This window comes from Peromyscus eremicus, chromosome 1 (assembly GCF_949786415.1).
Source record: "Peromyscus eremicus chromosome 1, PerEre_H2_v1, whole genome shotgun sequence".
Classification (NCBI taxonomy): domain Eukaryota; kingdom Metazoa; phylum Chordata; class Mammalia; order Rodentia; family Cricetidae; genus Peromyscus; species Peromyscus eremicus.
Genome location: NC_081416.1, coordinates 27,642,022 through 27,653,212, shown reverse-complemented (window position 1 = coordinate 27,653,212; position 11,191 = coordinate 27,642,022). Strand labels below are relative to the sequence as shown.

The 11,191-nt window shown below is 44.1% G+C and overlaps 1 pseudogene; it reads left to right on the top strand.

Moving 5' to 3' along the window:
* The first annotated feature begins 470 nt into the window (after nt 1-470).
* Nucleotides 471-8,420, top strand: LOC131902792 (RING-type E3 ubiquitin-protein ligase PPIL2-like; annotated as a pseudogene).
* The last annotated feature ends 2,771 nt before the right edge of the window (nt 8,421-11,191 follow it).

Below are 11,191 nucleotides of genomic sequence, written 5' to 3'. Positions count from 1 at the left end.
CCTGCTGTTCTCAACTTTGGTCAAAGAAGCTTCTTATTGCAGTGGGTATCAGAACATATGATTAGGAGTGCTCAGGTAAAAGGTGAGACATCTATATCAACCAACCCTGCCTACAAAAAAAGGGACATTTTAAAAGAGGAATGTAAGAGCCAGAAGATGGGGAAGGGTGCTGTGAAATGCTTTCTTCTGCATAGAACATTACTACCGTGTGCATGAACTCAGAGTAGCTGTGATTATCTGCACAAGATTAAGTCATAAAAAATTCAAGCATGAATTATGGTGAGTCTATCATAGGCCCCATGCTTAGCCGAGGAACTATTGGCAGTTGATGGTTGCTGGGGGAGTAACAGTTACTTTGTTTTGAAAAAGTAGGATCCCGTGGCCCAGAAGATGACTCAACAGTCATGTCCTTATAAGGAGCACTAACTGGATTCAATGGGTTAAACAAAACAAAATATTTTAAAGATGACATGAATTTCGAAAGGAAATTTGCTGTGGGCATCCTAGAACAAGTTCAAAGGGAAGACAGAAAGGTAAGTTTGGTCAAGGTATGTTATATACATTTGTGAAATTTTCAAAAGATAAAGATTTGTATATGTAAAAATCAATGCTTTAACCTGTGGTTATCAGGCAGAATAAGCCACGAGGGAAGGATGTAACATGTGATATGACTTTAGGCATGCATCTGTACACCCCAAATTCACACACAGCACATTGTCTCACCCCAAACAGGACAGTCTCTTCTGGACTTACTACACTGGTCTCTTGAGATTTAGCTTGCTCAAAGGAGGCAGTCAACAGTAGCTCCTGGGCTTCATCTGCCCCAGCTCTAGGTGGGTGACTCTAAGCACAGTCTGCCAGCATCTTGATAACTGATAGCTGGTAACTTCCCAAAATGCTTACACATGTCTGGGCAGTCCCTCCAGCTTTGGTACATGGAACTAGTAGATGGGAGTGTTTTTAAAGGTGTCCATGGACTGTGGCCACCTCAGAAACACAGAGCTAGCTCCTACACGACTTTCTGGATATGAGCAGAAAGGTTCAGGTTCAAAGAATATTACTTATGATAATCTATGCTCTTTGAGCTTACCTTTCTGTTCAATTATCCACCTCAATGTCCTTTCAAAGATGCACTGGAGAGATGGCTCAGCTGTTAAGAGTGCTGGCTGTTCTTTCAGAAGTCCAGAGTTCAGTTCCCAGCACCTACATGGCGGCTCACAAGCATCTGTAACTCCAGTTCCAGGGTACTCAGCATCCTCCTCTGACTTCCTTGGGTATGCAGGTAAAACACTCATGCACATAAAAATTTTTTTTAAGGGAATAGGCTGTTTTATTTTAAAGTTTTTCTGCAGTTTATTGGAGCCTAAACATAATAGAGATGTTAAACTCTGGTCCTCAGAGCTTTCCCACATATATTTTCCACATAAGTTTTCTTCTGTATGCAGGTTGTCTGGTGTCTAATACAGTCAATGTAAAGCCGAAGTTTTTCCCAATGTGGCTTCTCTGATGCTCAATTAAATGAGCATGTGACATGGGATGTTTTCCCACACTCCTTAAATCAGAAGGCAATTTGTTATTCTGTGATATGACAAAACACTATTGCCATATTCAGCGTGGCTTGGTCCTGGAGACCGGACTGAGATAGCCAGGGAACAAAGAAAAGACAGGCATACAGACACGTACAGAAAATCTGGGGTTGGGTAGGCTGTGTTTGCCCTGATGGGGCAGCCCCAACTACAACAGCAGCAACCTAAGCATATTTGTTGTGAACATCTGATTCAAGAAGCCAGATTTATTTTATACATCTTATACAGGTTCAGCTCATCTCATTAGGAGGTCTCTGTAGGGGAGCAGTCTCAGGCTGTAAGCATCCTGGAGAAGGATGCTGATGTTGATGCTTTCTGTACACTCTCTCAGAAATTGCATACAGAACAGAGGAAGGCTTTGCCAATTTTCTTAGCCAGACTTTGCCAAATCCCATGAATCTGAGCTATTGGGGTCCTTGTTAATTATACGCATCCACTCAGCACTCCATCCTCTCCTAACACATTCACTCAGGGCTTTTTCCACTCCCCACACACCATGACTTAAGCACTTTATAGAAGGGCTTTTTGAGCTCACTGTTCTAGAGAGATAAAAGTCCATCTTGGCAGGCATGATTATAGGATCAAAAGCTGAGGGCTTAAATCTTCAAACATAAGCACAAAGCAGAAAGAGAGAGACAGAGAGACAGAGACAGACAGAGACAGAGAGACAGAGCAAGAGAGAGCAATAGAGCACATTGGGAATGACATGAGGGTTTGAAACTTCAAAGCCCACCCCCACCATTATAATTCCTGGAGGAAGGCCATATCTCCTACACAACCCAAACACCACCAACTAGAGACCAAGTATTATATTCAAATGCCAGAGCCTGTGGGGGAATTTTTCATTCAAATCACTACAGAAGGGTTTTGTCTTAGGGTTTTTCTTGCTGTGAAGAGACACCATGGGCTGGAGAGATGACTCAATGGTTAAGAGCAGGCTGTTCTTCCAGAGGTACTGAGTTCAATTCCCAGCAACCACATGGTGGCTCACACCATTGGTAATGAGATCTGGTGCCCTCTTCTGGCGTGCAGGCATACATGTAGACAGAACACTGTATACATAATAAGTAAATAAATCTTCAGAAAGAGAGAGAGAGAGAGAGAGAGAGAGAGAGAGAGAGAGAGAGTATGACCACAGCAACTCTTATAAGAAAACATTTGATTGAGGTGGCTTGCTTACAGTTTCAGAGGTTCAGTCCATTATCATGATGGTGGGGAGTGTGGCAGCATGCAGGCTGACATGAGAGTCCTACATCTTGCAGGAAGTCAACTGACACTGAGGGAAGCTTGAGCAAAAGAGACCTCAAAGCCAGCCCCCCCAATGACACACTTCCTTCAACAAGGCCATACCTCCTAGTGGTGCCATTCCCTTTGGGGGCCATTTTCTTTCAAACCACCACAGGTTTCTGACCAGTGTGGATTCCTTGGTACACAATGTAGCCAGAACTGCAGTTAAATGCTGTCTCTTAGCCCATAGACTGAAAGTCTGTCCCCCTTATATATTTACTGTTAATATATATATATTACTTATATATATTACTAGTTAATTTGTCGGCACTTGGGTCCTCTGCAAGTGCAGTATGCACTCTTAACTTCTGAGCCATCTCTATGGCCCACCTCTTTAATTTCCTTGAAGAGCTACTCCACGCTTAAAGTCACTCTGGACCACCAGAATACCTATACTACCTCGATTAAAGCAGCTCCTAGGTTTCCATTGTGGATATAAACCTTTCAAAGATGTGGAAATTGGGATAGTCTTTAGCTACAGTTAACACTGTATCACATATTAGTGTATGTTCGCCATTTGATGACTGATCCTACGACATCATTCTCATGTCACTGTGACCAAAAGGCCTAAGGAATTACTGGGAGAAATTTTGGCTCAGAGGTTCAGAGATTCCTTCATGATGGGAGGGCAAAGCAGAGCACACCAGATTATGGTGGGCAGGAAGAAGAGGGAGAGGAATACAGGCAGAGGTCAGGGCAAGATATAGACCACAAGGACAGACATTCCCTGGGGGGGGGGGGGGTTATATCTCTACACTTATAGAATTGGAGGCCCTGGTCCTCAGAGGGACCACCTTGGGATGGGACACTTGTAGCTTCTGATCCCAATTTCACATCTTCAAAAGTCACTATTTGATAGGTATCTGCCAGGCCACAATCACAGGCCTGACTCGGGCTGATGTCCTAAAGTTGTCTCTCAAGGTCCACTTGCAACATTTTTATATGGTGTATTAGTCAGGGTTCTTTAGAGGAATAAAACTGATATGATTTATTGGAGTGGCTTACGGGCTTGTCTAGCTAGTTCAACAATGGCTGTGCTGTGACAGAAAGATCAAGAATCCAGTAGGTTCTTCTGGATGTCTCAGATGGTCCTCAGACTATTCCAGCAAAGTGCTGCCTTAGCAACAGAGGGATGAATTTTCCAGACAGTAAGGACCAGCAGGCAAAACCAAAAAGCGTCCTTCTTTTGTGTCCTTTCATGTGGGCTATCACCGGAAGGTGTAGCCCAGATTTAGGGCGGGGAGGGGGGGCTGGGGGGGGGCTTCCCATCTCAAATGATCTAATCAAGAAAATTCCCCAGAGCTGTGCCCAGCTGCTTGGATTCTAGCGGATGCCAGATGAAGTCAGCTTGACAACAAAGATTAGCTTTAGCTTTAGCTTTAGATTAGATTTGCTTCTTTTTTTGGTCTCTGGTTATCCTGGCGGTGCCCAAGAAAAAGGTCACTATCTCTTAAGCCAGGATCTGGGTAAACCAGTTTTGAAACATGAGAAAAAGGGAAGGCCAAGCAGCTCATGCTTTTTCTGGCCCCCAAGAATAAAAGACATTGATGGATACATTATATATATATATATATATATATATATATATATATATATATATATATATATATATATCAGCCAACAATTCTGTATTTTAAGTATTATATTGTCACCCTTTCCTTTGTAACAAGTTCTCAAGTTCTCTCTGGAGTCTGCATACTGACCTCATTCCATTAGTTCAAATCCATACCATGTAAATAAGGGCTATTCGAAACTCCTTTAAAATGTTCATCTCTGCCAGGTACAGTGGTACATACCCTTAAATACAGCACTAGGGAAGCAGGGATAGGAAAATCACTGTGAGTTTGAGGCCAGCATGGCTTGATCTCCATAGTGAGTTCCAGGCAAGCCACAGCTACATAGTAAGACCCTGCCTCAAAAACCACAAATACGGCTGGGCAGTGGTGGCACACGCCTTTAATCCCAGCACTGGGAGGCAGAGGCAGATCTCCGTGAGTTCAAGGCCAGCCTACAGAGAGAGATCCAGGAAAGGTGCAAAGCTACACAGAGAAACCCTGTCTAGAAAACAAAACAAAACAAAACCCTACAAACACATAAATAAACAAACTGAATAAATAAAATGTTTACCTCTGTGGAGAATTAACTAATCTCCACTTTGACATACATATTCCAGAACTTGCTTGTGCAGCGGCAGACATACCATAATGCCTATGAGCTCTTTGCTGTTTTAATGCCTAGTGTGTAAGAGCGGCGCCCATCTGAGGCTGGGTGGTGAGACTCTCTCGGCTTCTGTTTTCCCCCTCACGACTTGTCTACCGGCATTTTGACCAGCTTTCCAACAAATGATCTGCCTTTAAAAATGGATGTTTTTAACTTTCTGACTCTGTGCTTGTAAGGTAGGATGATGCCCTCCCCAACCCACCTACCCCCAATCAGTACAGAACACACTTAGATACCAAATTCTTAGCACAAAGGAGATTTATTACCCCAGAGGGGCAAGCAGGGGGCAGGAGGAGACTGTAAATACAGACAGCAGCAGCAGCAGCAGCAGCAGCAGCAGCAGCAGCAGCAGCACCCAGCAGATGTTTTTGCAAGAATGGGTCTTGGAGGAGAAAAGGGGACGTCTGTGCTAGGTGAGTTGGTTAACCCTGCTTGGACATGGTAGCCAAATAATGAACTTTGATTGTTGTCCCTTGGCATCTTGTCCCAGGAGTGAGTCAGTGGCCAAATAAGGGAATGAGCCTTGGGGGCTAGCTTTAGGAATGCAACCAAATAGTTTTTTGCAAGGGAGAGAAGCAGAAAAGGGAAAACCTGTCAGCGCCATGTTTGCCGTGCTCTGACCCGGGTTTGCCATGTTCGGGCCTGTCAAGGGAGCCCTCCAATGCTTGTGTTTCTTCAACAGTTTCAAGATGATTTCTGTGCAATAAATGATGGCTGCTCCTGTGAGAGACACATGTAGCGCACTTGTTTCTACAGTTGACTCCGTCCACATGTTTTCCATTTTCAACAGGCTCCTAAGGACTGAAGATCTTAGCATGATGCCTTAAGTCTGCCTGGGGCACACAAAAGGATGATTTTTGGAACATTCCCCACCTTGTCTGAAGGTAAACAATTCTATGACCAGGGTTTCAGGACAGACTAGTTTCGTTAGAGGTTATATTTCAGGCTACAGATAGATCCTCATAAAAACAAGTTTAGAGGGCCTGTGAACACTTCCCATTAAAGAGAAAGGAACCCACCTCACTTGTGTCTCACCCCCCAGAATACATTGCCTTACGTATCCCTCATGGAGGCAGCTGGCGACTGCCTTGCATTTATACAGTGACCCCATTTGGAGCATGTCCCCAATGCTGCTGTGGTTCTGGTGGTTTGTTTTGTGGTCTGAATATTTTTCAGGTCATGATTCCTGGGCTTCTCCATTGAAGTCCCAGCCAAGATCCTGCTGAGATGACTAAGACAAATGTGACAAGATCACCTAGGAGACGGCTTTATGCATTCCAGGGAGGGATTATCTAGATTGATTAGTCTGAGAGGGAAAAGCCCTGCCTTAACCATGGATATGGTACTATTCTATAGGGTGTGGTCACAGACTAAATAAAAAGGAGAGAAAGTGAGAATTCCTTTCACTGCCCATTTCCCCACATCCACTCTCAGAAAACAACAGCACCAGAAGGACAAGATGTACATTATCTGTGCTCAATACACTCACATCTCTAGTGGCATGAAGCCAGATATCACACAGACAGTTTTTGATGTTCACCTTCTGACCACTGCAGGTAGCCTTTTGCCTACCCAGGCTGCACCCTAGAAGGTGTCACCTTTGACTTGCTTAACATTGTTCCAGGATTTAAGAAGTACAGGACCAACCCTGGTAATGAAGAGAAATGTGGTGGGAAGTCCCTGATCAAGCTGAACTTTGCAAAGACTAGGGAAGGGTGGTACCACTGTCAAGTGCTGTTCTCTGCATTCACTGACAACACCCACATTGTGGCCGTCAGGACAACTAGCAATGGCTGCACCTATGAATCAGTGGGGCAGCCAAATATCCAGGCCACAAACTCAAGGGCCTGTTGACTGATGAACCATTTTTCTAGGCAAGGAAGGAATCACCACCGTGCCGGACTCCACCTACTTGGACAAGTTCAATATCTCAAATTTCTTCCATGTGAAGAGCATAAAAAGTAAGACATACAAATGAGGCAAAGGTCAGATAGGATCTATCTTATTATTTAAGATATACCAATGCTAAGACCTGAGAGACACTCCAGCATATCTACAGGGGATTCAAGAGAAATGAAATCTTGGCAGTCACCATGAAGGCACCTGAGAAGAGAAAGGTGGACCAGCTGAATGCTGTCCCCTATTCAAAGGGAAAGCTCAGCACATCCTTCACCTGCACTACCCTAGTGCCATAGGCCATACATGAAGCAGCTGTCATAGATGAAGATGTACTGAGCTACCAGCTTGTCATGAAGGTCTACATGAGGTTGCCCACCAACAAGTGAGACCTTAGCCTAGAACCATGCTGTGACCTGACCCCCCAGAGCCTGAAAGAACTTCATCAAGCAGTAGTTGGCAGTTTTCCTGTGTCCCGGACAGCCAGCAGTCAGGAAAAATCTCTCCTACTTGCGTCCCCCAAGTAAACACACATAAGCTTATATTAATTATAACTGCTCAGTCATTAGCTCAGGCTTATTACTGACTAGCTCTTACACTTAAATTAACCCATAATCCTTATCTATGTTTAACCACATGGCTTGGTACCTTTTCTCAGTTCTGCCTTATCATCTTGCCTCCTCTGTGTCTGGCTGGTGACTCCTGACTCAGCCTTCCTCTTCCCAGAATTCTCCTTGTCTGCTTACTCCACCTATACTTCCTGTCTGGCTACTGGCCAATCAGTGTTTTATTAAACCAGTGTACAAAAACATTATCCCACAGCTTAAAGCTGGGCCAGAAGTACTATTATAATGGCACCATCTTTCACAGGAACTTTGTGATCTAAGGGTGGGGGTGACCCTACAGGTACAGGCAGTGAGTCCTACTATGGCAAGCCTTTCAAAGATGAGTTCTGGCCCAATCTATCACACACAGACCATGGAGTGCTCAATGTGGCCAATTCTGGGCCCTACGCCCATCAATATCAGTTCTTTATCATGTTACATCCTTGGGCTTACCTGGATAAGAAGCATACCACCTTTGAATGAGTTGTTGGGAGTTTTGACATGCTGGCAGGTACGGAGAATGTGGAAAGTAGCCCCCAAACTGACTGCCCTAATGAAAAAGCACGCAACCATGGTGTCTGTAGATCCATATGAGGAGGCAGATGCCCAGATATCCCAGGAGTGGAAGAAGACACAGCATCAGGTGGCCCCAGAGGCCAAGGTCAAGATGAGCCAGTCCCAGCCTGGAAGTCAGGTCCCTCAGACATACCACCAGGGAATGGGAAGTACTTCCACCCAGCAGCAGAAGAGCCATCAACTAGCACAACTGTCCACATGGCCAAGAAAGCCTAGTCAAGGTTTGGGGGACCTTAGCTCCTGGTCCTGATCCCTCCCCTTCCTACGGTGTTTTCAATCTTCTGAAGGGACAGCTATGACAATTCCTTCCTGTCACTAGTAGCTACATAACAGGTGGGTCAGGGGTTGCAGGGAGGGTCCGTCTTCAATGGCCTCCAAGCTGTGTAAGGTCAGTCTAGAAATCTAAGCACACCTGTCCTTGTTAGGATTTTAGTAGAGATAGAAAGAGGAAAAGGAGAAATTAGGAGTTAGTTAGTTAAAGCTTAGAAGACTCCCAGTGAAGTACTGAAGCCTAGCACTCTTAGAGGAGGACTAGGGCCTAGAAACACCTGAGGCTGTGTGGGTGTCTGGGAGGTGATGGTAGCAAAGGACCGCTGCACCTCAGCTCTGTTGTCTGGCAGCATCAGCAGGACCCACACAAACCAGCAAATTGCTGGACATCAGTTCTGCATACAGAAGAATGGTGGAGAACTGATGGGTGGTTGAGCACCAGACTTTAGCTTTACCTACTGTATCTTTGGCAAGAAACAGTGATTTCTACATCCCAGGCTCTGATCTTGGCTTAGTGCTTTTCTATCCCTTTTAAAAAAAATAAATCCATTTTGAAACCACTTCCTCCCTGTCTGTTCTGTTTAGGGAAGAATTCTACCCAATGGCAACCCTATGGTGATCTTGGGAGTAGCAAATGCTTGGCTGTTTTCATCTAGTAAGCTGTGTGAGTCACAGCTTAGAGTAATAGATCTTTCTTTTCAGAAATCTAGAATTTGTAGCAAACTAGAATCTAGGATATTGAAGACATTTTGGATGGTAAAGAGAGTGTCACAAGCTAGTGGCATGGGGGATGAAAGTGAGCTTATTATGTGAACAAAATTAAAAAGGGATTTCTCTCTCACACCATGGAAGACAAAGACAAACCGTAAAACAATTAAGGCTCTAAATAAAATGCAGCTCATTCAAGTCAGTGAGAACCTAAGGAAGAAGCTTAGTGAGGAGAGTACTAGACCCAGCACAAGGGAGGACATGCACTTTAGAGTCCCTGACAAAAACAGATAAAACCTTAGCAACAAGTGATGGATGTTTCTCTGAGTTTAGTGTGAGGCTAGATTTATTAAACTAGATCTGCTCCCAGCCTCACAGGCTCATGGCAAAACCTGAGCTTTCCCCACTGATGAGTCTAGATCCTAAGTTCACAGGCTGAGAGAGCACAGAGAACACAGTGAGCCCCAGCCCATGAACCCATTCATTGCCCATGTATGCAGCATGAAATAATTTTTATTTAAATAGCCAACTGCTGATGTGCCCCCCATCTCCACCCCTTCAAACTCTGCCTCTCAAGCCTCAAAGCAATATGATAAGAGAGTAGGGCCTGGAGATTCCAACATCAAGATTAACATAAGAAAGAGACCAGATTGTAGAGAGACCTGAAGCCATACCCATCTCGGCTTCATCTAAGTAACAGAGTACTCTGGGCATGATGGCTAATCTTGATTATCAACTGCTACATCTGGACACAACTAAAACCCAAGCAGCTGGGCACACCTAAGAGGGATTTTCTCAAGTGGATCATTTGAAGTGGAAAGACCCACCCTAAATCTGAGCCACACCTTCTGGTGGCAGCCTATATAAAAGGACATAAAAGAAGGAAGATTTTGCTTTTGGCCTGCTTGCACTCATACTCAAGAATAAGCCCATCTACCCTGTTGCTGAGGCATTTCTTCACTGGTATTAGAAGCTGTTGCTTCAGGTTCCAAAACAGACTGGAGATTCTCTAGAAATGCCATGGGACTCCAACACCAAATTGGGAGTGCTGAGACATCCAGCTCATGGTCTGAACAATTATAGATTCTTGGCCTTTCTGTCAAGCAAAAGTAGCCATTATTGGACTACTCGGACCACAGCCTGTAAGCCACTTAATTCACACACACACACACACCCACCACCACCACCACACCACACCCAATACTCTTATTAGACATTCAAGTAGTCAAAAAAAAAAAAAATTGCCACTACCTCTTTACCTTTTCCTGGTAAGCCAGTATGCTCAAAATGGTTAAATCAAACAAAAACAACAGAAGGGGGAAACCTGGCTCCTCCCACTTTTCATCTTCAGTCTTGTGCATCTATTTGACATTAAACTACATGCGTATGCAACACTTCTTTTTTTCTTGAAAATACTTTAAAAGATGACTTCTTAGCAACTGGTTGAAGACAGCGTGGTGGAAACACTGAGTCACTGCAGCTGATTCTAGATCCAAGAGTCTGTGTTCATCTGTGATTAGTGAGTAAAGAAAGAGCCGAAGACTTTTAAACTGCAATGTTTATTTTTATATTGCAATTGATGAATCCTTGACAAGCAGCCTTCCAAGGCTGACCTGAAAGGACTCTACATAAATGTTACACCATATCGCTGGTAGATACCTTTCAGAAACTGCAGTAATCGAGTTCATTATGAGAGAAGGTGCGTGTGGGATGGCTGAGGAAGAAAAGACCAACGTATCACATATAAATTCACAAAGGGCTGAAGTTATACACTGGAAACAATGAAGTGATTCCAATGGTAAAGTATTGACGGTGATGATCCAAGTGGACAATTCAAATAAAACTGTCTCATGATATGATTAGTTTTAAAAAAGGAAAGCAAGGTTGAGGATGTCATTCCCAAAAGCTGAGACCATGATTCAATCATACTCGCACGCCAAGAACATACCTGACCAAGGAGGTCCTTCTCCTTGTCCATCATCTCACTTTCTCACTTTCTTCAGAGCACTTAATGCTCTGAACGCTTCCTATGTATTGGCTTAC